This window comes from Bubalus bubalis, chromosome 1, assembly GCF_019923935.1.
Source record: "Bubalus bubalis isolate 160015118507 breed Murrah chromosome 1, NDDB_SH_1, whole genome shotgun sequence".
In the NCBI taxonomy this organism is placed as follows: Eukaryota; Metazoa; Chordata; class Mammalia; order Artiodactyla; family Bovidae; genus Bubalus; species Bubalus bubalis.
In genome coordinates, this window is record NC_059157.1 from 45312856 (window position 1) to 45330900 (window position 18045).

Here is an 18045-nt window from a genome sequence, read left to right on the forward strand (position 1 = left end):
CTATATGGACGTCCATCAGCAAAATGATGTCTTTACTTTTTAATACGCTGTCTAGATTGGTCTTAGCTTTCCTTCCAAGGAGCAAGTGTCTTTTAATTTCATGGATGCAGTCACCATCCACAGTGATTTTGGAGCCCCCAAAAATATAAAGTCTGTAACTTATTTTCAAATTCTATTTGCTATAATGTGATGGTACTGGATGTCATGATCTTAAATTGAATTTCAAGCCAGCTTTTTATTTTTTAATTGGAGGCTAATTAATTTACAATATTGTGGTAGTTTTTGCCATACATTGACATAAATCAGCCATGGGTGTACATGTGTTCCCCGTCCTGAGCCCCACTCCCACCTCCCTCCCCATCCTATCCCTCAGGGTCATCCCAATGCACCAGCCTTGAGCACCCTGCCTCTTGCATCTAACCTGGACTGGCGATCTATTTCATACATGATAATATACATGTTTCAATGTTATTTTCTCAAATCAAGCCAGCTTTTTCACTCTTCTCTTTCACCCTCATCAAGAGACTCTTGCACTTTCTGCCATTTCTGGTATTATCTCCATATCTGATGCACTTCAGAAGAATAAGTAACTATGGTAACATAGCTGCATTTTCCTTCCCACCAATCAGAAAGATCATTGGCTCTAACTAGTAGTTTTCTTTAATGAAAACCAGTCCTGGTGTATTTAAACAAATAGTTGCATATTCCAGGGAACAGTAATGCTATAAGTCTAATATTTTTATTCATACATATTTTCTTTGGAGTAGTGGATATTTGATGGAGAAGGCAATGGCATCCCACTCCAGTACTCTTGCCTGGAAAATCCCATGGATGGAGGAGCCTGGAAGGCTGCAGTCCATGGGGTCACTGACGGTCAGACACGACTGAGCGACTTCACTTTCACTTTTCACTTTCATGCATTGGAGAAGGAAATGGCAACCCACTTCAGTGTTCTTGCCTGGAGAATCCCAGGTATGGGGGAGCCTGGTGGGCTGCTGTCTATGGAGTCGCACAGAGTTGGACACGACTTAAGTGACTTAGCAGCAGCAGTAGCAGCAGTGGATATTTGAAGGATATTTAGACTTTCACACTCACACACGTACACACGGAGAAGAGAGAAATAAATAATAATACTATTCAAAGATCAGGCACTGTTTTAATACTGGCTTGGCCAAAATGTTCATTCGAGTTCTTCCATCAGATGTTGCAGAAAACCTGAATGATCTTTCTGGCCAACTTAATATCTGTTGTTTCACTTAATGTCTTCACTAATACTATTATTTCAGTATTATAGCTCCTATTTCAGAAATGAGCATATACAGACCACAGATTACTCACATAAAATCACATAACTTAGACTGGTGACTTGTTTCATATATGATATTATACATGTTTCAATGCCATTCTCCCAAATCATCCCACCCTCTCCCTCTCCCACAGAGTCCAAAAGACTGTTCTGTACATCAGTGTCTCTTTTGCTGTCGACGACCCAGAGGGATGGTATGGGGAGGGAGGAGGGCAGAGGGTTCAGGATGGGGAACACATGTATACCTGTGGTGGATTCATTTTGATATATGGCAAAACCAATACAATATAGTAAAGTTAAAAAATTAAAAAAAATAATAAACTACCAAAAAAATCACATAACTTAGAAGACTATTTCAAATATGTTTGACTTCCAAGTTTATTGTTTTTTTGTTTTTGTTTTTATCTACTAATCCATCCCTTTCTTACTATAGTTTGTTGAAGACAAAAACCACGCAATGAATAAAGCTATCATTTTCAGTCTTCCAATAATGCTATTGGTCACGAACCTCATTCCATAGTTCATCAGGCACTCTACCTATCAGATCTAGGCCCTTAAATCTATTTCTCACTTCCACTGTATAATCATAAGGGATTTGATTTAGGTCATACCTGAATGGTCTAGTGGTTTTCCCTACTTTCTTCAATTTAAGTCTGAATTTGGCAATAACGAGTTCATGGTCTGAGCTACAGTCAGCTCCTGGTCTTGTTTTTGCTGACTGTATAGAGCTTCTCCATCTTAGGCTGTAAAGAATATAATCAATCTGAGTTCGGTGTTGACCATCTGGTGATGTCCATGTATAGAGTCTTCTCTTGTGTTGTTGGAAGAGGGTGTTTGCTATGACCAGTGAATTTTCTTGGCAAAACTCTATTAGTCTTTGCCCTGCTTCATTCTGTATTCCAAGGCCAAATTTGCCTGTTACTCCAGGTGTTTCATGACTTCCTACTTTTGCATTCCATTCCCCTATAATGAAAAGGACATCTTTTTTGGGTGTTAATTCTCAAAGGTCTTGTAGGTCTTCATAGAACCATTCAACTTCGGCTTCTTCAGCATTGCTGGTTGGGGCATAGACTTGGGTTACTTTGATATTGAATGGTTTGCCTTGGAAATGAACAGAGATTATTCTGTCATTTTTGAGATTGCATCCAAGTACTGCATTTCGGACTCTTTTGTTGACCATGATGGCCAGTCCATTTCTTCTGAGGGATTCCTGCCTGCAGTAGTAGATATAATGGTCATCTGAGTTAAATTCACCCATTCCAGTCCATTTCAGTTCACTGATTCCTAGAATGTAGACCTTCACTCTTGCCATCTCTTGTTTGACCACTTCCAATTTGCCTTGATTCATGGACCTGAAGCCAAAGATGGAAAAGCTCTATACATTCAGCAAAAACAAGACCAGGAGCTGACTGTGGCTCAGACAATGAACTCATTATTGTCAAATTCAGACTTAAATTGAAGAAAGTAGGGGAAACCACTAGACCATTCAGGTATGACCTAAATCAAATCCCTTATGATTATACAGTGGAAGTGAGAAATAGATTTAAGGGCCTAGATCTGATAGATAGAGTGCCTGATGAACTATGGACTGAGGTTCGTGACATTGTACAGGAGACAGGGATCAAGACCATTCCCATAGAAAAGAAATGCAAAAAAGCAAAATGGCTGTCTGGGGAGGCCTTACAAATAGCTGTGAAAAGAAGAGAAGCGAAAAGCAAAGGAGAAAAGGAAAGATATAAGCATCTGAATGCAGAGTTCCAAAGAATAGCAAGAAGAGATAAGAAAGCCTTCATCAGTGATCAATGAAAAGAAATAGAGGAAAACAACAGAATGGGAAAGACTAGGGATCTTTTCAAGAAAATCAGAGATACAAAAAGGAACATTACATGCAAAGATGAGCTCGATAAAGGACAGAAATGGTATGGACCTAACAGAAGCAGAAGATATTAAAAAGAGATGGCAAGAGTACACAGAAGACCTGTACAAAAAAGCTCTTCACGACCCAGATAATCACAATGGTGTGATCACTGACCTAGAGCCAGACATCCTGGAATGTGAAGTTAAGTGGGTCTTAGAAAGCATCACTATGAACAAAGCTAGTGGAGGTGATGGAATTCCAGTTGAAGTATTCCAAATCCTGAAAGATGATGCTGTGAAAGTGCTGCACTCAATATGCTAGCAAATTTTGAAAACTCAGCAGTGGCCACAGGACTGGAGAAAGGCAGTTTTCATTCCAATCCCAAAGAAAGGCAATGCCAAAGAATGCTCAAACGACCGCACAATTGCACTCCTCTCAAACGCTAGTAAAGTACTGCTCAAAATTCTCCAAGCCAGGCTTCAGCAATATGTGAACCGTGAACTTCCTGATGTTCAAGCTGGTTTTAGAAAAGGCAGAGGAACCAGAGATCAAATTGCCAACATCCGCTGGATCATAGAAAAAGCAAGAGAGTTCCAGAAAAACATCTATTTCTGCTTTATTGACTATGCCAAAGCCTTTGACTGTGTGGATCACAGTAAACTGTGGAAAATTCTGAAATAAATGGGAATACCAGATCCGCTGATCTGCCTCTTGAGAAATTTGTATGCAGGTCAGGAAGCAACAGTTAGAAGTGGACAAGGAACTACAGACTGGTTCCAAATACGAAAAGGAGTTCGTCAAGGCTGTATATTGTCATCCTGTTTATTTAACTTATATGCAGAGTACATCATGAGAAGTGCTGGACTGGAAGAAACACAAACTGAAATCAAGATTGCTGGGAGAAATATCAATAACCTCAGATATGCAGATGACACCACCCTTATGGCAGAAAGTGAAGAGGAACTCAAAGCCTCTTGATGAAGGTGAAAGTGGAGAGTGAAAAAGTTGGCTTAAAGCTCAACATTCAGAAAACAAAGATCATGGCATCCGGTCCCACCACTTCATGGGAAATAGATGGGGAAACAGTGGAAAAAGTGTCAGTCTTTATTTTTCTGGGCTCCAAAATCACTGCAGATGGTGACTGCAGCCATGAAATAAAAAGACGCTTACTCCTTGGAAGGAAAGTTATGACCAACCTAGATAGCATATTCAAAAGCAGAGGCATTTTTTGCCAACAAAGTTTCGTCTAGTCAAGGCTATGGTTTTACCTGTGGTCATGTATGGATGTGAGAGTTGGACTGTGAAGAAGGCTGAGCACCGAAGAATTGATGCTTTTGAACTGTGGTGTTGGAGAAGACTCTTGAGAGTCCCTTGGCCTGCAAGGAGATCCATCCAGTCCATTCTGAAGGAGAACAGCCCTGGGATTTCTTTGGAAGGAATAATGCTAAAGCTGAAACTGCAGTACTTTGGCCACTTCATGCGTAGTGTTGACTCATTGGAAAAGACTCTGATGCTGGGAGGGATTGGGAGCAGGAGGAGAAGAGGATGACAGAGGATGAGATGGCTGGATGGCATCACTGACTCGATGGACGTGAGTCTGAGTGAACTCCGGGAGTTGGTGATGGACAGGAAGCCTGGTGTGCTGCGATTTATGGGGTTGAAAAGAGTCGGACACAACTGAGTGACTGATCTGATCTGATCTGATCATTTTTAGTCTTCCAATAATGCTATTGATCAGGTATTTAACAGTTGCTGTACACTGAATCATATAATCTACTATGAGAAGACATTATCTTTTATTACCTTTAAAAATTCAACATGTTTAATAAAGTAAGATTTATAATCAGATCCTGACTCCATTATTTGTCAACTAAATTAAGGGTTAAGAACATGAATTCTGGAATCAGATTCACCGAGCAGGTTACTCAAACGCTTCTTGCCCCAGTTTTCTCATCTGTGAGATTTATATACAGTGCTTTCTCATAGAGAAGCTGTGTAGAGGAAATGGATTAATACCTAAAATATTTAGAACAGTGTTTGTTACAAAATTTTCACTCACTCAGTAAAATTAACTCATTTTTTATTATTAAATAGAAAATTGCTCACTTGTTTGAGACTCCTTCTCCTCATAACTTTCTTTATTTTTCCATTATTATATTTACTACTGTTTAGATATAATACCTTTATAATTTTGGTTATTTAAATAAAACCTATGTTTCCTGTGACACTATAATCTCTTAAAAAAAAGTGAAAAGTGAAGTCCCCCAGTTGTGTCTGACTCTTTGAGACCCTATGGACTGTAGCCTGACAGGCTTCTCTGCCCATGGGATTTTTCAGGCAAGAATACTGGAGTGGGTTGCCATTTCCTCCCCCAAGGGATCTTCCCAACCCAGGGATCAACCCCGGGTCTCCTGTTTTGCAGGCAGACTCCTTACAGTCTGAGCCACCCAGAAACCCTTTTTAAAGTAAGTGCCTTAAGGCCAGATATAATATTTGAAAGCAATTATTTCTCCATTACTTAGCCTGGTACATAGTCAGTGTTTCCTAAAACACAGGTATGTGATAAACAGAAACTAGATAGATAGAAGTATAGAGAACTCTTACAAAGTGGAAATTACAATTTAAGTCTTATAATGTGAAAAGAATTAGACATCATGGTAACATACTGATGGTATCATAAATGCATGTAATTTATTAATATGTAATAAATCTGTTTTAATTTTCTTAAACAGAAGAATTCATCTGGAAATGTTCAGTATAAATCAGACAAGAAAGAAGGATTTTAGCCTCCTGAAATTGACCAGTTGTTCAATTTTGTAACTTTGCTTCTTTACCTTATTCCTATTTCCCTGTATTCTCTTTTTTGTTGAAAACTTAGACCTAACTTTGAGATTAACACCCTCATCCTGCCATTTTTCCAACCTGCCGATCTCACACTTTCTGGTTAACATTTTGTTTAAAAAGGTCGTTTCTTTGTCCAACTTATTTGAAGAGTATAATATGATTCCATTCCTGATAACTCAAGGTTTTGTTCCTGCTGCTCTCTGTGACCATTACATCCATATAATTACCTACTTTTCATGTATTTTCATATATTTTTCACTAGTTAAGTCCAAAATGTACACTTATGTGGCTACCATTGCCTATATATGTGATTTTGCATAGATTTGTATACAGCATCACAGTTGTTTTCTGCAGAGCTAGTGATATGGAACAGCATTATGGTGTCTTGCCACTTTGTAACTACTAAGATTAAATGAAATTTAACTCAACTCAACTCAACTCAAAAATATGAATAAGAATATATGGTAATCTCAAAAATTTACATGTTTGCAAATGAATTTTCCATCTTTTTAATATTTGAAAACCAGAAAAAATATCCCCGTGTTTTAATCCTCTTAAGAATATGGTACTTCCTGGGAAGAATGAATAGTAAAATTGAAGTATTGTCTCTCCTACATGTTTGTGATTCTTCATTTGAACTGCCAAATAATTAGAAAGAATATAAAGAATACCAAAGTTGAATTGCTGCATATTTTTCTTTATTCATAAGCATGAAGAATCACTACCTGAAAAGTTTGAATGGCTCATATTTGATTATCTTTATACTATGGGGTATTGTAAACATGATTTTTTTGTTTTATTTGAATAATAAAATATTATAAAATTATTAAGAATATTCAATCCAGATTCGAGTACTATTTATATCTGAAGCCTCAATTCCTTACTTTAAAGCTCATCTATCTCACATTCTACAAATAGATATTCAATGGAAATTTAATTGTTGAATAAATTTTCCTGAGTTTTAAAGAAATATGATACTTATTATTGAGCTTCAAAAATCAGAATTCATGTAAAAGTAGTCACTGATTTGGACATTGCATCATAGTTAAAATTATTGTTTATTTTGATGATCTTGTGTTAAGAACAACTGACAAACAACTAATCTCGAGAATATACAAGCAACTCCTACAGCTCAATTCCAGAAAAATAAATGACCCAATCAAAAAATGCGCCAAAGAACTAAATAGACATTTCTCCAAAGAAGACATACAGATGGCTAACAAACACATGAAAAGATGCTCAACATCACTCATTATCAGAGAAATGCAAATCAAAACCACTATGAGGTACCATTTCACACCAGTCAGAATGGCTGCGATCCAAAAGTCTCAAGTAATAAATGCTGGAGAGGGTGTGGAGAAAAGGGAACCCTCTTACACTGTTGGTGGGAATGCAAACTAGTACAGCCACTATGGAGAACAGTGTGGAGATTCCTTAAAAAACTGGAAATAGAACTGCCTTATGATCCAGCAATCCCACTGCTGGGCATACACACTGAGAAAACCAGAAGGGAAAGAGACACGAGTACCCCAATGTTCATCGCAGCACTGTTTATAATAGCCAGGACATGGAAGCAACCTAGATGTCCATCAGCAGATGAATGGATAAGAAAGCTGTGGTACATATACACAATGGAGTATTATTCAGCCATTAAAAAGAATACATTTGAATCAGTTCTAATGAGGTGGATGAAACTGGAGCCTATTATACAGAGTGAAGTAAGCCAGAAAGAAAAACACCAATACAGTATACTAACGCATGTATATGGAATTTAGAAAGATGGTAACAATAACCCTGTGTACAAGACAGCAAAAGAGACACTGATGTATAGAACAGTCTTATGGACTCTGTGGGAGAGGGAGAGGGTGGGAAGATTTGGGAGAATGGCATTGATACATGTAAAATATCATGTATGAAATGAGTTGCCAGTCCAGGTTCGATGCACGATACTGGATGCTTGGGGCTGGTGCACTGGGACTACCCAGAGGGATGGAATGGGGAGGGAGGAGGGAGGAGGGTTCAGGATGGGGAACACATGTATACCTGTGGTGGATTCATTTTGATATTTGGCAAAACTAATACAGTTATGTAAAGTTTAAAAATAAAATAAAAAAAAATAAAAAAAAAAATAAAAAAATTTAAAAAAAAAGGAAAAAAAAAAAAAAGAAATCTTATAAAAAATGGGTTTTTCTAGAAAACTTCCTGTATTTGATGACCTTAATGGATGCTTGTTTACCTAAGCAAGACTATGTTGAGGGAAAGTTTCCTCTTATTTCACAACTCAACTGACAGAGATATTTTTAGAAGTTATCTGATAAAATATCTGATAAAAAAATATTCATGGTCATGTGTTAACTTACTCAACACAAAGTTATTAAGGTTTGTCAAAAGGTAGAAATTGTAGGTTTTAAAATTATTAAATATGCACACACTGCCATGTTTATTTATGAAAAATTTATATTTTTTGCCATAAGAATTTCTAGGATAAGGGAAACAGTTAATGATTTTCAAAAAAATTGTTTTGTGAAGAGATAGAAAAATTAATTCTGACTAAGACTTTTAGGAAAGAGCTAGGCTTTGGAAACTGAGTAGAATTTCAAAGAGCGGATGGTTGAAAGGCATTTTCTAAAGAAAGAGGCAATAAAGGCAATTGATGAAAGGAGAATAGCTTGATCATGCCTGGGGCATTGATAATGGATAGAAAACTGAAGCACATGAGGTGGGATGGGAATGTGTTGCTATTACATGTAGGATTAAATTTGTTACTCCTTGGAAGGAGTCATGACCAACCTAGACAGCACATTAAAAAGCAGAGACATTACTTTGCCAATAAAGGTCAATCTAGTCAAGGCTATGTTTTTTTTTTTTTTCCCAGTAGTCATGCATGGATGTGAGAGTTGGACTATAAAGAAAGCTGAGTGCCAAAGAATTGATGCTTTTGAACTGTGGTGTTGGAGAAGACCCTTCAGAGTCCCTTGGACTGCAAGGACATCCAACCAGTGCATCCTAAATCAGTCCTAGGTGTTCATTGAAAGGACTGATGTTGAATCTGAAACTCCAATACTTTGGCCATCTGATGCAAAGAACTGACTCATTTGAAAAGACCCTGATGCTGGGAAAGATTGAAGGCGGGAGGAGAAGGGGAGAACAGAGGATGAGATGGTTGGATGGCATCACTGACTCAAAGGACATGGATTTGGGTAAACTCCAAGATTTGGTGATGGACATGGAGGCCTGCCATGCTGCAGTCCATGATGTTGCACAGAGTCAGATATGACTGACGACTGAACTGAACTGAACTGAAATTTGTTATGGATAAGAACCTTAAATACTTTCAAATCTGAGTAGTGACAAGAAGGGTGTATGACTGCCATTATTTATTACATTTCTGAGATAAGAATTCTGTGAAAAACAATGAATTCTTTTAGCCAAGGTACAGAGTGACTATAGGAGTGGCCACCATTGTTTAACTGTTTATCTGGCAAATGATAGTCCCCTTCTCAGACTATTTTTATTCCTCGAATGTGTAGTTCTTTGCTTTCATCTGGGGATATACTATATATATATATATATATATATATATATATATATATATATATATAGTTCAGTTCAGTTCAGTCACTCAGTCATGTCCCACTCTTTGTGACCCCATGAATCGCAGCACACCAGGCCTCCCTGTCCATCACCAACTGCCGGAGTTCACTCAAACTCATGTCCATCGATTTGGTGATGCCATCAGGCCATCTCATCCTCTGTCGTCCCCTTTTCCTTCTGCCCCAAATCCCTCCGAGCAACAGAGTCTTTTCCAAAGAGTCAACTCTTCGTGGCCAAAGTACTGGAGTTTCAGCTTTAGCATCAATCCTTCCAAAGAAATCCCAGGACTGATCTCCTTTAGAATGGACTAGTTGTATATCCTTGCAGTCCAAGGGACTCGGAAGAGTCTTCTCCAACACCACAGTTCCAAAGCATCAATTTTTCAGTGCTCAGCTTTCTTCACAGTCCAACTCTCACATCCATACATGACTACTGGAAAAACCATAGCCTTGAGTACACAGGCTTTTGTTGGCAAAGTAATGTCTCTGCTTTTGAATATGCTAACTAGGTTGGTCATAACTTTACTTCCAAGCCTTTTAATTTCATGGCTGCAATCACCATCTGCAGTGATTTTGTATCCCCCCCCCAAAAAAAATAAAGTCTGACATTGTTCCCACTGTTTCCCCATCTATTTCCCATGAAGTGATGGAACCAGATGCCATGATCTTTGTTTTCTGAATGTTGAGCTTTAAGCCAACTTTTTCACTCTCCTCTTTTACTTCCATGAAGAGGCTTTTGAGTTCCTCTTCACTTTCTGCCATAAGGGTGGTGTCATCTGCATATCTGAGGTTATTGATATTTCTCCAGCAATCTTGATTCCAGCTTGTGCTTCTTCCAGCCCAGGGTTTCTCGTGATGCATTCTGCATATAAGTTAAATAAGCAGGGTGATGATATACAGCCTTGATGTATACTCCTTTTCCTATTTGGAACCAGTCTGTTGTTCCATGTCCAGTTCTAACTGTTGCTTCCTGACCTGCATATAGGTTTTTCAAGATATATATGAATTGGTAATTTACATGTGTGCAAAGTATCTTCCCGAGAAGGCAGTGGCACCCCACTCCAGTACTCTTGCCTGGAAAATCCCATGGATGGAGGAGCCTGGTAGGCTGCAGTCCATGGGGTCACTAAGAGTCAGATACAATTGAGCGACTTCACTTTCACTATTCACTTTCATGCATTGGAGAAGGAAATGGCAACCCACTCAAGTGTTCTTGCCTGGAGAATCCCAGGGATGGGGGAGCCTGGTGGGCTGCCGTCTATGGAGTCTCACAGAGTTGGACAGGACTGAAGTGACTTAGCAGCAGCAGCAGCAGCAAAGTATCTTCAACTGTGTTCAACTCTTTGCCACCCTATGGACTATAGGAATCCAGGGTCGTCTGTCCATGAATTCTCCAGCAAGAATACTGAAATGGTTGCTGTGCCTTCCTCTATGGTATCTTCCCAACCCAGGGGTCAAACCTGAGTGTCTTTCAGCTCCTGCATTACAGGTAGAATTTTTACTGCTGAGCCACCAGAGAAGCCCAATAGTTTATTTATCTTCTGTTTATCTTTGTTGTCACTTTAGTTCTCCATTTATTTACAGATTTAGTGTTATGTTGACCAGTTCCCTCTTGTCAAGATCCTAACATGCATTGCTATGAATCACCCTTGTCTTCCAAATCACTGAACAAAAGCTGAGTTCCACTAACCTCTCAGGAAAGAAAAAAAAAAAGTATTGTTTATGGTATTTTTATTATAACAGTCCAAGCAAACTAAGACAATAATCCACACAATAACCAGACATCTAGAGTTCACTAAAAGACAATACATGGAAGGATATATACAGTTTGATTCCAGTTATGTAAAATTCAGAAACCAACACAAGGGATCTACAGTGATACAAATGATCACATCATCATCATCATCACATCATGTAGTTTCTCAGTCGTGTTCAACTCTTTGCCACCCCATGGTCTGCCAGGCTTCTCTGTCCATGGGATTCTCCAGGCAAGAATGCTAGAGTGGGTTGTCAGTTCCTTCTCTAAGAGTTCTTCCTGACCCAGGGATTGAACCCAGGTCTCCCACATTGCAGGCAGATTCTTCACCATCTGAGCGACCAGGGAAGCCTGTTAAAAGCGAAGATGCAGCTAATTTGAGGGATAGTAACTGAGAAAGCAGTTGAGATGTGGTCTGAAGTAATGTTAATCTTCTTCTTGCCTTCGAAGAAGGTCTTTAAGTTTGCTTACTGTGTTAACAATTCATTAGGCTGTGCATGTTTGTGCTGTGTACATTTTGCATGTGTGTATTGAACTTCACTATAAAGATTCAGTTCAGTTCAGTCGCTCAGTGGTGTCTGACTCTTTGTGACCCCATGAATTGCAGCACGCCAGGCCTCCCTGTCCATCACCAACTCCCGGAGTTCACTCAGACTCACGTCCATTGAGTCAGTGATGCCATCCAGCCATCTCATCCTCTTTCGTCCCCTTCTCCTCCTGCCCCCAATCCCTCCCAGCATCAGAGTCTTTTCCAATGAGTCAAGTCTTCGCATGAGGTGGCCAAAATATTATTAAACATATATAAAAATAATACTAGTCTTCAAAGAAGGAAAGCTTCATTCCATTATCAAAGAATTCTGTTTGTAAAGATGGAGCATATCAATTTGCTAGGGCTGTCATAATTCAGTACCACACACTGGGAGGCTTAAACCAGAGAGATGAATTTTCTCCTAGTTTGGAGGCTATAAATTCAAGATCAAAATGTCAGTAGGGTTGGTTTCATTCTGAAGCCTCTGTCTGGCTTGCAGATGGCTGTCATTTCCCTGTGTCTGGAGGTGCTCTACCTATCCTCTATGAGTTTCTATGTACTAATATCCTTTTTTTTTTTTTTAATAATAAAGACAGCAGTAATCTTGTGTTGGGACCCACTCATATGAAGTTATGACACTTTAATTTCCTCTTTAAAGGCACTATCTCCAAATTCAGTCATATTCTGAAGTACTGACAGTAGAGATTTTGATATATGGATTATCAGATTAGTTCAGTCCAGTCGCTCAATTGTGTCCGACTCTTTGCAACTCTATGAAGTGCAGTACACCAGTGCTCATGTGCATCACCAACTCTGGGGGTTTACTTAAACTCATGTCCATCGAGTCGGTGATGCCATCCAGCCATCTCATCCTCTGCCATCCCCTCCTCCTCCTGCCCCCAATCCCTCCCACGTGAGGGTCTTTTCCAATGAGTCAACTCTTCACATGAGGTGGCCAAAGTATTGGAGTTTCATCTTCAACATCAGTGCTTTCAATGAACACACAGGGCTGATCTCCTTTAGAATGGACTGGTTGGATGTCCTTGAAGTTTAAGGGACTCTCAAGAGTCTTCTCCAACACCACAGTTCAAAAGCATCAATTCTTCGGTGCTCAGCTTTCTTCACAGTCCAACTCTCACATCCATACATGACTACTGGAAAAGCCATAGCCTTGACTAGACAAACCTTTGTTGGCAAAGTAATAACGTCTCTACTTTTCAATATGCTATCTAGGTTGGTCATAACTTTCCTTCCAAGGAGTAAGCATCTTTTAATTTCATGGCTGCAATAACCATCTGCAGTGATTTTGGAGCCCAAAAATTAAACTCTGCCACTGTTTCCACTGTTTCTCTATCTATTTCCCATGAAGTGATGGGACCAGATGCCATGATCTTAGTTTTCTGAATGTTAAGCCTTAAGGCAACTTGTTCACTCTCCTCTTTTACTTTCATCAAGAGGCTTTTTAGTTCCTCTTCACTTTATGCCATAAGGGTGGTGTCATCTGCATATCTGAGGTTATTTATATTTCTCCTGGCAATCTTTATTGCAGCTTGCACTTCTTCCATCCCAGCGTTTCTCATGATGTACTCTGCATATAAGTTAAATAAGCAAGGTGACGATATACAGCCTGGATGTATACTCCTTTTCCTATTTGGAACCAGTCTGTTGTTCCATGTCCAGTTCTAACTATTTCTTCCTGACCTGCATATATTTTTCTCAAGAGGCAGGTCACTTATAAAGGAACACAATTCAACCCATAAGACTAAGTAAGGTGGTAACACATTGTGACACAGTTATGATAATGGTGTGGAAGAAATTGCATTAAGCTAAAATTGTAGCAAATATAATGTAGTATGAGCATTCATGACATATATCAATACTATATTGTGGACTTCCCAATGTAAGAAGAAAAATATTGAGACTGAAGGTTGGGTCCCATAGGAAATCTTCATGTACCCAGTTGTTATTTCTCCAGAGAACTCATGTATTGAAAAATAATTATCATATATAGCTTTTGTTATGTTAAGGTATGTTCTTTCTATTCCTACTTTCTGGAGAGGTTTTATCATAAATGGATGTTGAATTTTGTCAAAGGCTTTCTCTGCATCTATTGAGATAATCATATGGTTTTTATTTTTCAATTTGTTAATGTGGTGTATAGAACAGTCTTTTGACTCTGTGGGAGAGGGAGAGGGTGGGATGATTTGGGAGAATGGCATTGAAACATGTATAATATCATATATGAAATGAGTCGCCAGTCCAGGTTTGATGCACAATACTGGATGCTTAGGGCTGGTGCACTGGGATGACCCAGAGGGATGGTACGGGGAGGGAGGAGGGAGGCGGGTTCAGGATGGGGAACACGTGTATACTTGTGGCAGATTCATGTTGATATATGGCAAAACCAATACAATATTGTAAAGTTAAAAAATAAAATAAAAATTAAAAAAATAAGAAAAATAATTATCTTAAAAAGTAATCATTTCACCCTCACTTATTTGTATGATCTCTTAGGAAAACGGTATCAACCTACAAATGATATAAAATCTGCCTTCATCATTCCTGAGAAAAGCCATTGTTAGTCGTTCTGAAGACAGCTTCCCCCCCACAAAGGCAGGTGGATTTCTTTATTCTACATGTATTTATAACCTTCCAACGCCTACTTATTTGTTCTATCATGTATGATACCAACATTAGGCTTATGATTTATAAATAACTAGATGGGAAAAAAAAGAAATGTCAACGAGCAGAAAAGTGCAGGCTTTTAGTGAATATACATTAAGTCTACATAGAAAAGCAAACACTAATATTTTAGTTATCATTAGTATGAGTTTTTTTTCTTTTATTTCTTGCCAAAACAGAAGTCAACTCTAGCTTTCTCAAGCAAAAAACAAACTTTTGAAAACATATGGCTTTGCAGATCAATGTGTAGACAGAATACCAGGCATAAAGAAAAACCCAAGGAGTCTGGAGACCAGTCAGCTCAGACTTCATAGAGTCAGTCTTCCTTTGCAGGTTCAGTCTGGCCTTTAAGTCACACTGGAATCAATTTAATGCAAAAATAATTTGCATTCAAGTGACCATCTTAAGTCACTAACTGACTCATGTACAATATCCATGGGCAAGCATTTGATTTCTGCATATTGCTCTTTGAACCAAGAATTTTGGCCCTCAGATTTCACAGTGAAACCAAAAGTGAGACCAGGAAGAGAGAATTTTCATCACTGCCAACTCCATGCAGTGGGAAATTCTCTATAAAATGTCCTAACGGTATGCTAACAGCTGGAAAATTTAAAAGCTGGCCAACTGTCAGGATATAATTACGTATATATATATATTTTTTTTAATAAAGTGAAGGAAAATTCCAGCTATTCACCTAGAAAGTTCTTATTATATTGAGTCTGAAAAAGTTAGAAAGCAGAAAACTGCCCAACTTAATTATTTGGTATTCTCCAGTAAGGAATTGATTATGTGAAAATTATCCAAAAAGAATTAGGTCTTTTGGGAAATATTGGTCTTTGATATCATATTCTTTTCTCTTTATAAGCTCTTTCTCACCCGTTTATATAATTAGATATAAAGATAAACAAACCTGACTGTAATATTTGAGGACTGTTATGCCAACAAAGATCTATGTAGCCAAGGCTATGGTTTTTTCCTGTGGTCATGTATGGATGTGAGAGTTGAACTGTGAAGAAAGCTGAGCGCCAAAGAATTGATGCTTTTGAACTGTGGTGTTGGAGAAGACTCTTGAGAGTCCCTTGGACTACAAAGAGATCCAATCAGTCCCATCCTTAAGGAGATCAGTCCTGGGTTTTCATTGGAAGGACTGATGCTAAAGCTGAAACTCCAGTACTTTGGCCACTTCATGCGAAGAGTTGACTCACTGGAAAAGACTCTGATGCTGAGAGGGATTGGGGGCAAGAAGAGAAGGGAACGCCAGAGGATGAGATGTCTGGATGGCATCTCCGACTTTGGGGACATGAGTTTGGGTAAACTCCAGGAGTTGGTGATGGACAGGGAGGCCTGGTGTGCTGTGATTCATGGGGTCTCAAAGAGTTGGACATAACTGAGCGACTCAACTGAACTGATGCCCATAAAGCATACTTTTCAAACAAAAGACCAGGACAGAGAAAGAAAAGGAGAAAGAGGATAAAAAAAAATTGAGAGAAGCACAATTAGAAGGGAAATGAAAAATAGAGAAATAAGAATACAAAGGAGGGCCATGTCAAAAATGAAAGAGATGCTTTGAATCCTACCAGATTTCAGTGCCAGACTGAGATTGTGCTTACTGAGAATGAACAAGAGTTGAAACAGTGTAATAGAAAAGACAGAAAAGGAGAAAAAATTGTTGAGAAAGTCATTAGTGACATAGTAATATGGTTTTTCCAATGGTCATGTACGTATGTGAGAGTTGGACTGTGAAGAAAGCTGAGCGCCAAAGAATTGATACTTTTGAACTGTGGTGTTGAAGAAGACTCTTGGGAGTCCCTTGGCCTGAAAGGAGATCCAACCAGTCCATTCTAAGAGATCAGTCCTGGGTGTTCATTGGAAGGAATGATGCTAAAGCTGAAACTCCAGTACTTTTTCCACCTCATGCGAAGAGTTGACTCATTGGAAAAGACTCTGATGCTGGGAGGGATTGGGGACAGGAGGAGAAGGGGACGACAGAGGATAAGATGGCTGGATAGCATCACCGACTTGATGGACATGAGTATGAGTAAACTCCAGGAGTTAGTGATGAACAGGGAGGCCTAGTGTGCTGCAATTCATGGGGTCACAAAGAGTCGGACATGACTGAGTGACTGAACTGAACTCAATATCAATTTTTCCACTTTATTGTAATCCAATATAAATGTAAAAGTCAATGTATCATGGAGGAAATTATGAGAAGAAACTTCACCTCAGTGACTAAGTCCATTCTTCTTTGACTAACTAGTCCTCAGGAATTGCAGATCCTCTACTTTATGCTGTTTTTCACCATTTATATGGTCATAGTGACAGGAAATCTTGGCAAGATTGTCCTCATCAGGGTCAATACCTGCCTCCACACCACCATGTACTTTTTCCTGAGCCACTTATCCTTCGTGGATCTCTGTTTCTCTACCATTGTGACTCCAATGATGTTGAGAATTTTCTTATCAGGGAGATTGCTTATACAGCTTGCATGGTTCAGTGTTATTGCCTTGGTCCATGTAGGGATCTGCATCCTGGCTGTCATGGCCTTTGATTGGTACATGGCCATTTGCAACTTCCTGCTTTATAGCAGCAGAATGTCTAAGCGTGTGCACGTCACTCATCACAGTGCCTTATGTATATGGAGTGCTCACTGGCTAATGGGAACTATGTGAACCTACAACCTAGCTTTCTCTGGTCGCAATGAAATTAATCACTTCTAGTGTGCTGACCCACCGCTGATTAAGCTGGCGTGTTCTGACACCTATAATAAACAGTTGTCCATGTTTGTAGTGGCTGGTTTTAACTTCACTTGTTCTCTCTTCATCATCCTCATTTCTTACATCTGCATTTCTCCTGCCACATTGAGGATTCATTCCACAGAAGGCAGGCACAAAGCTTTCTCTACCTGTGGCTCCCATCTGTCAGCTATCACTGTCTCCGACACAACTCTTTTCTTCATGTATCTTAGACCCCCTTCAGAAAAGTCCATGCAAGTAGGGGAAAATGGTGGCTGTGTTTTACACCACAGTGATCCCCATGTTGAACCCCATGATATACAGTCTGAGGAACAAGGATGTGAAAGAAGCTTTGATTAAAGAATTGTTCAGCAGAAAAACTGCTTTCTATTAATACATGAATTCAATGCTAATGTTCTTAAGACTTTTTTATCTTCTATAGACAATGACTTCCTCCTATTGCTTAGTTCCATAATTTGTCCAAATATATATCCACTTCTTGAAGAGATGGGGGAAATTTCCATGGAGAAAATATTGCTAAAATATATTTGAGTATCCATGTCAATAGACGGGAATTTTGAATTCTCCAAGAAAGCTTTGCTTGCCCAGACCTAAAAGTAAGAACTTATACACTGGGGAATCAAATTCAGTGAAAAAGCTCATTTATAACTTGGAGAATAAAAATATTAATGCTAGAATAGTATTTTCTTTTTGGAGGGAATTGGTCATTGTTTTAGACTGTCTC

The 18045-nt window shown here is 38.9% G+C and overlaps 1 protein-coding gene and 1 pseudogene across 1 annotated transcript in view; one reads left to right on the forward strand and one right to left on the reverse strand.

The window, feature by feature from the left end:
- LOC123465559 (liprin-alpha-1-like) overlaps positions 1–18045 on the reverse strand; it is a gene marked incomplete in the record, with an annotated part of 992590 nt that overhangs the window by 477407 nt on the left and 497138 nt on the right.
- On the forward strand, positions 16638–17694 carry LOC102390871 (annotated as a pseudogene).